At 48.2% G+C, this 14924-nt stretch overlaps 1 long non-coding RNA gene across 1 annotated transcript; it reads left to right on the top strand.

The window, feature by feature from the left end:
- The first annotated feature begins 4627 nt into the window (after positions 1-4627).
- On the top strand, positions 4628-13809 carry LOC111090514. Its single transcript, XR_005372152.1, has 3 exons — positions 4628-6341; positions 9985-10813; positions 12129-13809. It is a non-coding gene; the product is annotated as an uncharacterized LOC111090514 (long non-coding RNA).
- Positions 13810-14924: the final 1115 nt, after the last annotated feature.

The raw sequence follows: 14924 nt of genomic DNA, 5'->3' as shown, positions 1-14924 counted from the left end.
ACAATAGAAACTCTTTTTTTCCTGGCTTCTTTAGCTGAGCAAATGTTTTCGAGGTTTATTCATATTGTTGTGTATATCAACGGACCATTCCTTTTTATCATTACATATTACTCTGTTGCGTGAGCCTACATCAATTTGTTTATCCATTTTCCTTTTGTTGGGCCTTTGGGTTGTTTCCAGTTTGGAGCTTTTCAGAATAATGCTGTCGGGAGTATTCATATGCAAGTCTTTTTGTGGACACATGTTTTCATTTCCTTTGAGTAATGAGACAGGAGTGAAATTGCTGAATCATAAGCTAGGTGTATATTTAACTTCACATGAAATTGCCAGTTTTCCAAAGTAGTTGTACCATTTTATTTTATCTTTTAAAGATTTTATTTATCTATTCATGAGAGACACACAGAGAGAGGCAGAGAGAGAAGCAGGCTCCCTGCAGGAAGCCTGATGCAGAACTCGATCCCAGGACCGGGGGATCATGACCTGAGCTGAAGGCAGAGGCTTAACCAAGGAGCCATCCAGGTGCCCAGTTGTACCATTTTATACCTCCACCAGCAAAAGTGTGAGAGATCCAGTTGCTCTGCATCCTTTCCACCGTTTGGTTTTGAGGTCTTGTTTTGACTGTTCTGGTGGGTGTATGGTTGTAACTCATTGTAATTTTATTTTGGATTTTCCTTACTGTTAATGATGTTGAACATCTTTTTATATGTTTATTGGCCATGTGGATTTCTTTTTGGGAAAGCATCCATCAAAGTGTTTTCCCATGCTTTAGGCTATCTTTTAAAAACTGATTTATGGGAATTTAAAAAATAGAATCTTGATTCTAGTTCTTTGTTGGGTATGTATTGCAAATATTTTCTCGTGGCTCACCTTTTCTTTCTTTCTTTCTTTCTTTCTTTCTTTCTTTCTTTCTTTCTTTCTTTCTTTCTTTCTTTCTTTCTTTCTTTCTTTCTTTCTTTCTTTCTTTCTTTCTTTCTTTCTTTCTTTCTTTCTCTTTCTTGGTGTCTTTTACTAAGCACAAGTCTAATTTGACTATTTTTTCTACAGTTAATGCTTTTTATGATCTGTCAAGGAAAAAATTTGCCTCCCCACCCCCTCTACTTTTTACATTCTCCTGTGTTTTCTTTTCTCTTTTTTCTTTATGGTTTTAGGTTTTATATTTAGGTTTGTAAAAAATTTTGGGCTAATTTTGGTGAATGGTTTGAGGCATGGGTCAAAGTTCACTTTCAAATACAGGCATCCTGTAGATAAGCATTCAGTGTGAGCCACTTCTGCTACCGGAGGCAAGCTGACTGCTAGCACCTTCACCCAGAGCAGCCAGCCTGAAGCCCAGCTGTCCTTGGCAGCCTCTGCAGGTGTTAGATAATTTCTACCTTGTGGGAGAACTTCTGCAGGTGATAATTAATTTGTTTTTATCCTGAGGCTGAGGTGGCTCAAATGGCAACTTGAAGGAATTTAGAAGAGGGAGAACTTCTTTTGCTGGTCAAGTAAGACTCCTTGGAGGAGGTTCTAGAGATGGGCTTTGAAGAATGGAGAGGACTTTGGTGTGCTGCAAGTAGGAAATGAACTCAAAATCATTAGTACTGTGTGCTGTCCCTTGCCATGAGAAAGGTATTCAGTGGGACATGTGTATCTGTACACATATATCTATATCTATGTCTCAGTTCAATCTCCATCTCTGTCTTCATCTGTATATTTAAATCAAAATCTATAGCTATTTCTGTATCTGAATCTGTGTCTATGTAGACATTAATCTCACTCTCTAGTTCTAATTTACATATCTGTCTCTCGATATCTCTGGGTTTAGGAGTAATTAACAGACTCAAACTTTCATGGAGCTTGATAGCACAATCTGAGCACTTTGATAGGAATGGGCATGGGACAATTCTTCCAACCTGTTGGCAGATTTGTCAACCCTCTTCCTGTTTAAGCTGTAGACCTACAGATCAGCACTGGGCAAGCTCTCAGAAATCACCCAGGCTAAGCTTATCTTTAGGGCAATGTACCCAGACAGGGCAAGGTGCTTGTCCCCATGTCCTGTAGTAGGTCATTGGCAGAATTTGGAGCATGGCTGACATTGCCTGGTTCTTGGATCTGGATCTGAGCTCACTCCAGTTGCCACTTCTCACACTCAAAGGGCCAATTTGCCCCTCTTGCCTCTGAGTTTTGGAGCACTCAAAATGCTCTGTAATGCTGCTGGCACTTGTGGCCCTCTGTGGGATGGAGAATAATCTCCCTCTATAGATCTGAAATTGTTAAGCCATCAGAGCCTCTCTCCTCCTAAAAACTCATGAGTTGTGTGAGGACAGGAGCTGTGTTATAGTGATCTTGGCATCCCCATATTTTATGAAGCAACAGCTCGAATCATACCCTGCACTTTGGTAGAACCAAGAAGCTGCTAAAGTTCTGCTTCAGTAGGGAAACATTCAGGCCAACACATCATTCTGAGCCCAGCCAATCACTCTGCCAAACAAACTTCTCAGGTTGAGTAACTTCTATTTTTCTAGAGGATTTGATACTTTTGATATTTGTTCCTTTTTAAGAGCCCATCTACCTCCCCTACCCTGAGATGTGTGCTTTGTGACTGATAACACATGCTCTACAACACTGAGGTCTAACTCGATTCAGTTCAGACAGAATGCTGGGTGTTTCTGCCTACAAAAGAGACCAGACAAAAAGATAGTAAAAGGAAGCTGGTTTGTTATGGGGAGCATAGATATTTCACAAGCAGGACTGTTGATGTTCACGTGGTCCCTTGACTCTGAAGAGGCCGTTAAAGGGGAGCCCAGGTCTCTGTCCAGAGACAGAGGACAGCGTTTACTGGCTCAAACTCTTGGCTCAGGGCAGGGCTGGAATCCTCTGGCTTCTCTTTTGGGTCTCTGTGGACACACCCCTTAGGCCCCCCCCCCCCCCCCCCCCCCCCCCCCCCCCCCCGTGGTGGAGTGTCCCCAGGGAGCCCTGAGCGTGACTCTATCACTCCATCATTGGCAGGGAGTGCTCCTGAATCTGCTGGCACTGGAGCTGTAAGATTCCCACAACTTAGCGTGCCTTGGAGGGAAAGGACCCGCCTGAGCACGCTGTTCTTCTTCCTGGAGCCTGAGTGTCCCTTGAAATTAGATTCCCTTTGTTTATTTTCTCATAGCCTTAGTGATGGGTTCCTGCTGATTTAGAGAGAAGCTATGTATCCTGTGGAGGAGGCACTGAATAGCTGCTTTTCTATCCAAATTTGGGAAGTCTCTATGGCCCCCAAGTCTCCTGGGGGTCTGGGCAGAGCTCAGTTCCTATCTAGGCTGGAGGCTACTTGCCACTGGGGAGGGGTTAGCACTAGACGGTGAGCTCTGAGGTGCTGGCCCAGGTAGCCAGGGGTAGCCAAGAGTAGAGTTTGGTTCTACAATCTGCCGTCTGGAAGCCAGTTTGAATCATCTATTCGGCTGGTCAACACATTGACATTGAATTTAGGCTCTGTTGGCAGGCCCCTGCTGGCGTGCTCGCTGTCTCAGCCCTTTATACCATTCAGACCTCACTCATGGAAGCCTAGCCTCTGTCATCTCTTTAGAAAGTTTTTCCAACTTGCCTGATTTAATTCAATTCTGCAGTCATATTGTGGCCTTATTATATGTCAGTTTTTGGGCATCTCCCTCCTTTGGCCTCTAGCAATGGCCATTTGTTTTTCCCAGCTGATCTCTTCTTTGTTCTGATGAGTTAGTGTTGTCTCTGCAGTGAGAGTAGAGCCCGTGGGGCCAGAGACCACATTGCCTCGTGCACTTAGCACCCTGCAGGAGGTGTGGACAATTTGAGGGCCACTCCCAACATAAGGATTTCTATTGTTTCCAGGTCTTACTGAGCACTCCATCCTTTGTGTCGCCAGCATTCCCCTTGGGGATGTTTCTCTCAGCACTCATACACAGGGATGCTTGTTTGTCTACAGGTTTTTCTCCTTTTAATAACTTATGAGCCATTTGAGGACAGAGGCTGCATTTTAAATGATCTTAGGAATGTAGGAAGAACCATGGATTCTGACACTCTGCTTCCATGGATGAACTGTTAACTCAGCATGTCATTCCAAACACAGCCAGTTGGGCCACAAAACATGCTCCACTGGCTAGAATAGGGGATCATGCAGAATTTGCTCTGCTGCTGGTTAGAGTCTGGCCGAGCTCTGCTCCTGCTAGAAAGCATGAGGAAGCTCTTCCTGGTGGAACAGAAACAGATGTACCCACAAGAGCTGCCTCATGAGCCTTCCAAGCCATCCATGTGCCACCTTGCTGTCTGGGTTGTCAAGAGTATTGAGGTAAGAGAGGGATGTGCATGTGCCTAGCCTGGTGTGTGCCACAGAGTGGGTACATAATGAATCAAATGAGAACACAGAGCCATTGCCACCTGTGGGTTGTGATTTAGAACTCAAGCAAATAATGAAGGGGTGTCTAGCTTAGGAAATCAATCCAACCACAGGATTTGGCAGGGTCTGGAGTATGTGAACTTTCTTCCCTTTGTAGCTCCCGGTTTTCCATCCTCTGGTCCTAGGACATCTCTCTTCAGCCCGGGATATGTGTGGTCTCAGAGAATCTTACCTCCCTGTCTGGACTGTGAATTTCTGAAGGGTGATATCCTGGCTAGTTTGCTCTGGGCCCCAGGCACCTTGCTTGGTCCAGCAGAGTGACAACTGAGGCTGATCTAGTGAGCTCTCTGGGGTACTCTAAGGTTGTCTTCCTGAGTTGCCATGGGTCAGGAGCTCTTGACCATAGCCCAGATGGGAGTGAGGTAGGGAAGCAGGAGTGCATGGCAATGAAGGAGGAGTCACCATCTTCATGAGGCTGTGGCACCACAGGTCAGCAGAAGAGCATCCTGGTTGGCTCCTGCTCACAGCAAAGTAGTGGCCTGGCAGTCCTCACCCACGTGGCTGATGAGGAGCTTCCTGACTTCTGAGGGCCCACTGACCTCTGGCCAGCTCTGGGCTGCTCCCCTGGTCCCTGGCAGATTGAGCTTGTTCTGGGCTTTCCAGAATGTGCTTCCCATCAAGCCTTCCTGTAGTTCACCCAAGCGTTTGAAGTGGGGAGCAAGGTAAGTTGATACCCGCTGTAGCTCAGGGCCTAGTTGAGCCTAGCAGCCCAGCCCTGATTACACAGGCCTGCTATGTGACCGGCCACATGGCTGACATGCAGGGGGACCGGAGAAGCTTATGATTCCCAGGAGGGGAGAGTGCAGGTCCAGGGCCCTGTTCCTGATGGACGATTGTTATTACAATGTGTGTGCAGTTGAATGACATCATGCTATGGAGTGCATGAATTTTTTTTGTCAGTCTTTTAACACAAGTTTATGTTTTTCAGACCTTAAAGCTGCAGGTCATTTTTTACATTTGCTATTGAGAGCAGATGTGACTGATCCCTATCGGGTTCTACTGAAAAACGGTGGGGTTGCAGAAGGTCAAATGCAGAATGCCTTTCAATCTCCATTATTACTTCCTCCACTCAGTAGTCTCAGCAGGAAGCCCGTGCTTGGAAATGGTGGCCTTCTGAAGACTCTCAAGCCTCTGAGCCCAGCCCCTGGCCACTGGTGATCCCCACACCATGAGCTACCTTGAGGCTCGGCAGTTGGCCAAGGGCAGAGAGCCTCAGAGGAGAGAGAGGATACTTAGCACTCTCTGGGGCTCAGCTTCCCCATTTAAACAAAGGGAGTGTGCGTTGGGATTGCCAAGTACTGTGAGATGCTCTTGATACTGCTGTTCTTTAGTTTTGTAACTCTTGGGTTTGGAGAGGCTCAGACTGGGGACTGTGTCTGACTTTGCTATGTGTCATTCCAGCAATTTGGGGAAGTTCAAGGAGATGTTTCTACTAGAGGCAAATATCTACCACTTCTCAGACAGCTGGCAAGAAGGAGAGATAGATCTGGTGTTCTCTTGAAGAGGATCATGAGGTGTCTTCTATGTTCACATATCATCTGGGTCATAGGGCAATTTTTGAGGGCAGTTATATTTTCATAGGCCGCCTTCACAGAAAAATTTCCAACCCAGACTTGGGAAAAGGTATTAAGTCAAAATCAAATTCTTATATTCACAGAAGTATTGGTGGCAAGGGTTGATTAGGGGTGGGCCCAGTTAAAGACTCCTGTTTGGTGTCCACGATGTGGGGAAGCACTGACTTGTGAGAAACTGAGTCCAGGATCCTGATGCAAAGGAGATGGGAGAGGTCCAAGGTCTCCGAAGATGATCACAAGGGACTGCATCACCTAGACAGAAACACCACATTTGCTTCTGAGAGCGCAGTCAGACCTATTCCAGCATGATGTGACAGAGGTAGCACTAGCTGTTTCCCTCCTTGAGCTGCTGCCATGGCAAAGGAATGGAGGTAGGTACCTATGACATTCGGGGGAAGGTCTTTTGTTTCAGATGGGATATATGGCTCTGAGTGACCCTCGGGGGATTAACTCTCTGATTATCAGGACTTTGAGGCTACCATGGGAATTCATCCATGCATTTGTTCATCTACCCATGGATTGATTGATTGATTGATCCATAACCCCACCCTCCCATCCCCTCATGGATGCTTCACTCCAGAGGGAAGTGTTTGGAATGCCACAGACATGCAGGAAGCGGAAAAATGGGCAAAGCAGTGGAGTTGGATGGAGGTGCTTGAGAAACAGTGTCAACAGAGGCTTTTAACTGCAAGGGAACCAGTGACGTTGGGCATCATGGGCCTTTTCTGGCTCCCTCCCAGTGGCACATGTGATGTAACATTGTGCTATGTCCAACTGAAATGCGTGGGTGTTCAGGCATGTGTGTGTGTGTATGCACAGTGGGCGGAAAACTTGGAGTCCCAGGGCGGCACCCTCACCCTCAGAATCTGGGCATTTGGGAAAAAGGCGGTTCACATTAAAGGAGATTATTTGCTTGGTTTGCTTACTTAAAAAAAAAGTGTATATTCTTTTAAAGAAAATCATTCTTCTCTTTGACTTGGGAATATCCTTTTGTTTATAATGCATGTTATTGGGAATGTGGAGCATGGTGGCTTGCTTCTCAAAGCCAGTTGTGCTAGCCTGGGCTGCTGAAATCTCAGCATGGAGGGGCGAACAGAAGTCCTGGATGTCAGCAGCAGTAGGAACAGCTGGGCACTCACTTTACCTCTGACTCTTTATTCTCCATCTCTAAAACTAGGACAGTGCTAGCCACCTCACAGCCTAAGGCAGAGCTGCTTGTCCTCCTTCCACCCCAGGCCAGGGAATACTGTTCTAGCTATTTCTTTTTTTTAAAAAAGCTTTATTTTAATTCAAGTTAGTTAACATAGAGTGTGTTATTAGTTTCAGGAGTAGAATTTAGTATTTCATCAGTTGCATATAACACTCAGTGCTCATCATATCACATGCCCTCTTTCATGCCCGTCACCCAGTTATCCCATCCCCTCACCCCCTCCCCTCCAGCCACCCTCAGTTTGTTCCCTAGAGTTGAGTCTCTTATGTTCTAGCTATTTCTATAAACATCTCAATGACAGTGATTCCAGGACCTAGATACCACAGCTGTAAAATGATGATCATCATATCTTTCCTCCCCGCCTGCTTCCCGGGGACAGCATGGGGACAAGGTGTACCCATGGGAAGTGCTTTGAGAAGTGATATGTGCTCAGGCTTGTGTGAAGCATGGAGGCAACAAGGAGTTAAACATTTTGGCAGAGAGCAGGCTGTTCATTTTCCAGGGGGGTCCTTCTTCAGACACCTCAGATTGGCCTTACTTTAAAGAGGAGGCAGCAGTTTTTAGCACAGGACTCTGAGCAGAGGAAGGCCAGAGTGAGTCCTTTCTCAGGCCTCATGGGAAGTTTGGCAAGCAGTATTAATAAAGGCATCTTTTTTTCCTTTCTTCAACATAAAATGCCAGGTTACGGTTGGCTAAAGCGTTGTAGCATCAGAGCCAGTTAATCTTCTGAGTCCATATTTTTTATGGGCACTGCGGGAGCTGTCCTGGGTTTTTGTTTCCAGCAGTGGGATATCAGGATTTTTATCCTATGGTATATCCAAAGAATAATTCTGCTTCCCTTTGATGTTCCTTGGACATCTTGAGGCACTTAGGGTACATTCTCAGGGAAGGTTGGAGGACAGGGTTACAGGGCCTTCATTATGTTATTAAAATAGATCCAGTGAAGGAAGACTGTGAATTTTTTGAGCAGAAAGCTGCATTGCTAAGTGGAAGGCTGATTCAGAAGTCACTTCTTGCCCTGACTTCTTGAACCAAGAACAGTATTTTATTGCAGTTTGTGCAGAAGATGTTTTGCTGCCCGTATAATTGTTTCACAGTTATAGGTTAACATGGATTGTTTTTCCTGACGTTTGGAAAAATCATACCTTAACGAAATGTAGTTTGGATTGAAAAAACAATAAAAAAATGTTGTCTGTTTATAGCCTTGAAATTCGTTTACCAAATCGGTTGTTACTTTGGGATGACTGCAGCAGTCTCCTTGAGTGGCATTTCTTCCCCTGGTCTTTGCTCAGCAACCTAGCTAGCACAGCCCAGCCAAGGTGATTTTCCTAAGGGGCTACTTCCATTACATAGTTCTGCCCAAAAGGCTTCAATGGCTCCCACTGCATCCAGAAGAAAGGTACGATTAGCCAAATCCATCAAACTCTTCTGATCAGCCTTGCTGAGCCCTTCCAACCCTCCCTGTCTCCCAGGTGGGGAGCCTCCTGCAGCCCCGGAGGCACTCTGCTGCATCCCCCAACACACCAGGTGCTTCTCAGCCCCTCGTATCTGTTCATGCCATTACAATTCCTAGCATTCCTTCTCCATCCCCTCACCCCTATCCATTATCATCCAACTCACCCCCTTGTCCAGGACAACCCTCACCTCTTTTATTTTTTTTTTCCCTCACCTCTTTTAAAAAGCCTTCTCTGATCATTTCAGCCTCGTGCACTTCCCCTTCCCCAACCCCAATTTGACACTCACTTTGTGGGATATTGGGAAGAGTAACACAGCCCTGGTTTTGAAGCTTGCTATGTGACCTCAAGAGATTTGTTTGATGTCTCTGATTTCCTCATCTCTACAACATAGACATACATGCTTACCTCACAAGTGTGCTATGTGGATACATGAGACAATTTAGATGAAAACTATTAGTATAGCGTCTGCACTTGGTGGGTGCACTCAGAATGTTAGTTTCTTGCCCAGCTTCTGGCACTCACTACATTTGAGTAAGTGTACTTGTCTGAGGACCTGCCATACCACTGCTCATGGGCTCTAGCTCTTGGAGGGTGGGAACTCATCTGGACTCTCCTACAGTGACTTGCATGTGATGGGTCAAGCCCCTGAGTGCATGAACATTATGTGGAAGGAAGGCTGATGGGCTTCCAAAGGTAGTTACATCACAGCCATGCCCATGAGGGCGGAGCCAGTGTCACTCAGGCCTTGCATCCATAAAGCTGGTTGAGTTGTCTTGCCTCTCTTCACTGGATAGCAGAAAGGGCCCTTGGCATCCCCACAGGATAGAGAGTAGGAAAGAGGTTGGCTCTAAAACATAGTCTAGCCCTTGGGGCTCAGGAAACATGTTAGTAGTGAACTTAACTGGAGACCTCTTAATCAGTTGGCCTGTCTTGCCTGTGTGCCCAATGAAACCACAAAGGAATGCCAGGGGACTATGTGAAGGTCTTTAGCTATTTGTAGAAGAGGGTTAGGAGGAACATTTGGAGAGATGCAGGCAAATGAAGTCAGTGGCGGGGAGGGCACAGGGCCATATGAGTGCCCTGGGAGAGGTAGCTGGGCTGAGGCTTTGGGGGACAAACAAAGGAGGAAGCTCAGGGGTGCTCTGTGGACAAGCAGGGCAGTGGGAAGGCCTGCACCTGCTCTTCCACGGTCTTGTCCTGACCATCTATGTGGTCTTCAGGGTGTCACACCCAGCTGGGAGGTCCTGTTGAAATCCTATGTCTTCCCTGAAGCCATTCCAGATCCTTCACATAGAGGGATCTGCCCTCAGTGTGCGGTCTGTCGTCTCTGTGCCCTCACTTGCCCAGAGTCCTCACCGATGGCCAGTGCACTCACATGTCACTGTTCCCGTCACCGTCCTTCTGAGGGACACCAATGGAGAATTTCCGAGTCCCTGGCACCGCACTAAGGCCTGCCATGGAGTCTCTCCTTTAATCTCCATGAGAAATTCATGAGGTAGGTGATATTTCCCCTGTGTCAAAAGTATGCAAGCTGAGGCGGAGAGGCTGAGTGATTCGCCTGAGACAGACCACCTGTCAGGAGGAGTCAGATCTGAACCTGATCTGCCTATGGGATTTGCACTCCTACCCGCCACATATCCTGTCCCTCACTTTGCTAAGTAAGGCGCCCTGCAAATGGCAGGTATTTTACTGTTACTGCTGTTGCTGTAATGATTTCAGTATCGATGCTGACAGTCTGCTGCTGCCTGCTGCGACAACCACTGTGATAGTGTTAGCCGCCAGAACTGCAGCTGCCACAGCTACAGCCATAGCTATGGCATCTGTAAGTCCAAGGATGACAACTCTGACAGCAGCCATAACAACTACAATGACACTGCCACCACCACTAGCTAGTTCCTCCTTCCCCCTGGCCGGGCTGTGCCTCCCTGAGGGCAAGGATCAGGGAGTTAATCACTCTTTCTTGTTCTATCTTCCAAGGCAGCATGCTTCCACTCCTGGGCTCTGGAGCCCTGATGCTTCAGTTCACACCCTAGCTCTGTCACTTCCTGGCTGTGCAACACTGGGCAGGTGGCTTAATCTTTCTGTGCCTTGGTGTCTCTCTTGAAAAAGGTGCTAATGATGGCACACCTTGCTCTACAGGACAGCCGGGAGGACTGAGTGAGCTGTTACACGGGAGGTACGTGAAACAGAGGCTGGCACACAGGTGCTTTATGTGATGGCCATCTGACCCCCACCCTCCCCTGGCCCCTACTATAGCACCCGGTGCTAAGCAGATTCTCATAAATTCCAATTGAAAGGGAAGATTCTAGAGTGGTGAGCAATGTAGCCAAGGGGCTTGTTTGGTGACCTGGGAACACAGAAGTGTGAGTCCACCTGCTCTTTTACAAACCACCGGGGAGGAGCAAACCTGTGCATTGGGCAAGCGGCATAGCGTTTGGTCATGTTGGAGAACCCACAGCCATTTCCTGGATACTCTGGTTGGAGTTCTGCATGTGTCCTCATGATCAGTTGGAAGAGCCTCCTCTTGAACTGGTTTGGGAGGAGCTGGAAAGAAGAGTGTGGGGATGTTCCGATGAGGCAGAGTGAGGGTGGGAGAGGACGGGGGAGTGACGCATGTCCCAGGGGCAGGGGGGATCAGAGGGGAGACTAAGGGGTGTTTGCTGCAGGACTCAGGGCTGCAGTGTCCCGTGTGTAGACAGGAAAGCAGGCCAGGTACTGATGTGGACAGAAGGCCCCTAAGTCCCGGGTACACAGTGAGGGTGTGCAAGGCCCATAGTCTCCCTCGTGCCCTAGGGAGAGGTGTGCTCATCCTCTCTGAACCCTTCAGCCCGTGGCCTGCATGTCCCTGGCTGCTGTGACAGGGCCAGGTGTCTGACATCAGACCCACCTGGCCACTAAGTAATAGCTTTTCCACGCCAACTGCTCCAGAGCTTTAGGCAGCACTTGCTCAGTTTCTTCTGCAAAATGGGGACAACACCACATCATATTTTTATGAGGATTCGATTACATGATATTTACAAAGGGCGTGGTGCATTGAAGATGATAAATATTAGTATTTTAATTCTCTCCTGCTGGTTCTCAAGGTGTGGTTGGCAGGATCGGTATCGCATGGGAACTTGTCAGCTATGCAAATACTCGAACTCCATCCCAGACCTACTTAATCTAAACTCTACGTGGGGCCCAGCAATCTGGGCTCTAAGGAGCCCTCAAGACTAAGAGCTTTGATCTGGTGCAGGTCCAGGGTGGCTCAAGGCCCCAATGTTGAGGCTGCTCAGTGCAGGGGCTGGTACACAGTGGGTGCTCAAAACCTGACAGCTCCCCTTCTTCCCTCCTACCTGGGCAAGTTTTACCCGAAGAGGTTAATGCTACTGCAGACCTCCTGGAGGTGAAAGGGCCTTGTTCCCCTGGAGGATAGACACATTATGACGGCTTCATTTGATTAAAAGGGGATGTTGATCATTAGTTATGACCCAAATTTCTTCTCTCCCCAGCAATCACTCAAAGTGTTCCCAGATGCGCAGGGGGCTGTTGGTTACCTGTGAACACAACATCCCTTTATAATGAGGACGCTCATGCGAACAGAGACTCAGAGAAGTCTAGCGGCCTCCCCGCCCCCTCAGGCCTGCCGTACGTTTGATGGAGTGAATGATTGAGGGGAAACATATGCATTCCAGATTGGACCCGAAATGCTGGGCTTGGAGAGGCGGCCTGCTTCCAGCAGCAGCCAAGGGGAGGTGGGGAGCTCTGCAAGTATTTGTTGTTCCCGTGGGGCTAATTATGGACTTTTAGAGGCAAGTAGCCGCCCCAATTTCGGTTAGCACAGTTGTTCGTTACTGCATAATTAAGAGAAGGGGGAGCAGTCTTGGTGGGGAGCAAGGAAAAGGGAAGGCCAAATGCAAATAGCTTGGTTACTTTTGTCTGAGGGAGACTGGGCAGCAGTCAAGGTCAAATGCTCAGCGGCTGGACACAGAGGGCCCAGGCATTGAGGCGGGAGTGGGGTGGCAGGCCGGGAGGTGGCTCCCGCTCCACAGGCATAGAGATGGAGGAAACAGCCCTGCCTTAGGCAAGTGTGACTGGTTTTAAAGGATTACTGCCCCACTTGCCCTAAGGTGGGTTCACTTTTAAAGAATGAGCTTTGCCCCCTGGTTCAGGCTGCAGACAGGAATCTTCCATCTGCAGGGGAGGGGATGGGCCTCCTGAGGCCTCTGATGATGTGATGATGTTGAAAGGAAATTTATGGGACATGGACAGAGCCCCGCCACACGGGAAGCGAGGCGGGGTTTGCACAGCCCTGAGCAGGAACCCATCAGGGCACCGGGGTGCCAAGGGCTCAGAGCCCTGCCAAAGCTGGTTGTGAGGGACGAGACAGGAGGCCAGGCACCCGGCCTCACACTGAAGACTGTGGTTACAGCAGCTCTTTCCTTCCAGGAGCTAATGTGTCCTAAGCCTTTTGTGCTGCCTGCCTGAGTGAAGACAGCGTCAGGCCCCTGAACTGTGGGGTGAGGAGTTGAGAGCCTGACAGACCCTTAGTGGAGGGAACTCTGGGGGAAAGGTGAGCAGGTGGAGGAGGAGATGAGAAGCCAAATGTGCAGGGCAAGGGAAATATCTGCCCTTGTGAACAGCTCCTCTCCCCGTGGGGCCCAGAAGGTTCCAGAAATCTTTGGTTTAAGAAAGCTTGAAAATATAACATGAAGCCCTGGGCTGGAAGTCAGGGGCCCTGGGTCTTAATGCAGTCTTGCCATTAACTGGCTATGGGACCTTGAAGCTTCTGATGTTCCTTGATAGCCTCATATGTAGAACAAGGAAGGGAATGAATGTTCTCAGGGCCTCTTTGAAGCCACTGGCTCTTGGCCTACATCACTGTGGTAGAGAAAATAGAGTTATTATATGTTTCCGCTTTGATCATGAGGCCACCTCTCCCTCAGCTTCCCAGGTGGGAGGTAAGCTTGAAAGAAAAGACACAGGAAGAGGCTGGGGACATGAAGCTGAATGGTCAGGGTGGGGACCATGTAGGCTCCTGAGGCTTGTGTTCCTGGTTTTTAAGAATAGGACTCTAGGGGGAGGAAGGAGAGAGCCCTTCAAAAACAAATACATTTGAGGGATGCCTGGGTAGCTCGGTGGTTGAGCTGAGCATCTGCCTTTGGCTCAGGTTGTAATCCCCGGAGTCCTGGGATCTAGTCCCATATCAGGCTCCCCACAGGAACCCTGCTTCTCCCTCTGCCTATGTCTCTGCCTCTCTCTGTGTCTCTCATGAATAAACAAATAAAATCTTTTAAAAAGGAGAAAAGGAAAGGAATACATTTAATGTCTGACCAAACCCCACAACAGGTTCTACTTCATGGAGAGAAACCGTTCCTTGTCTTCCATAATCTGCTCAAGGAGGAAGGTGGGCATTTGGGAATGTCTCGGGAAGGAAAGATGTTGTAAGTTTCCTATTGCTGCTGTGATGAATTACCACAGACTTGGTGGTCAGAAACCTTGTAAATTTGTTATCTTACAGTTCTAGAGTGTGGAGTCCAAAATGGGTCTCGCTGGGCTAAAAGCCAGGTGTTGGCAGGGCTGTGTTCTTTTGGGAGGCTCTAGGGGAGGATCTGTTTCCTTGCCTTTTCCAGTTTCAAGAGACTGTCGAGATTCCTTGGCTCGTGGCCCCTTTCTCCTCCTCCAAAGCCAGCAAAGTGGGACAAGACGTTCTCACACAGCATCACTCTGACACGGACTCTTCGACCTCCCTCTTTCATGTTGAAGGACTTCTGTGATCGCATTGGGCCTGCCTGGATAATCCAGGCTTCTCCCCATATTTTAATGTCAGTGGATTGGCATTAATTCCATCTGCTCCCTCAATTCCCGTTTGCCATGCAAGGTAACACATGAACATGTTCTAGGAATTAAGACCTGTGCATCTTTGGGAAGCCATTATTCTGCCTACTGCGGATGTTATTTTGCAAAGAGCAATTGCAAGCCCGGACTGCAGTGGGTCCCCAGTGACAGTGGACTCATTCCCCAGATTGGTTCCGGGCAGCCTTTTGAGTTGGGGGAACTCTCCTTGCCCTGACTCAGGCCAGGTGTCTTTCTCAGGCTCTCTCTTGCCCACAGGAAGGGCTGTCACTGCACCGTTGAACATTCCGGGCCTCTGTGGGTGGGACACCTGGAAAGCAAGCTTCTCCAGGATGAAGGAGATCTTTCATTCAGCCATTACCAACCTTTCTTTGTGGTGGGTGGGGGGTGGGGAGTGAAGGTGGTGAGGTCCAAATTGGAGGTGAACCGGTTTCATTCATTCCATAAAGACT

This window comes from Canis lupus, chromosome 17, assembly GCF_011100685.1.
Source record: "Canis lupus familiaris isolate Mischka breed German Shepherd chromosome 17, alternate assembly UU_Cfam_GSD_1.0, whole genome shotgun sequence".
Classification (NCBI taxonomy): Eukaryota; Metazoa; Chordata; class Mammalia; order Carnivora; family Canidae; genus Canis; species Canis lupus.
Note: the sequence above shows the minus strand (reverse complement) of the source record. Positions and strands in the feature narration are given on the sequence as shown.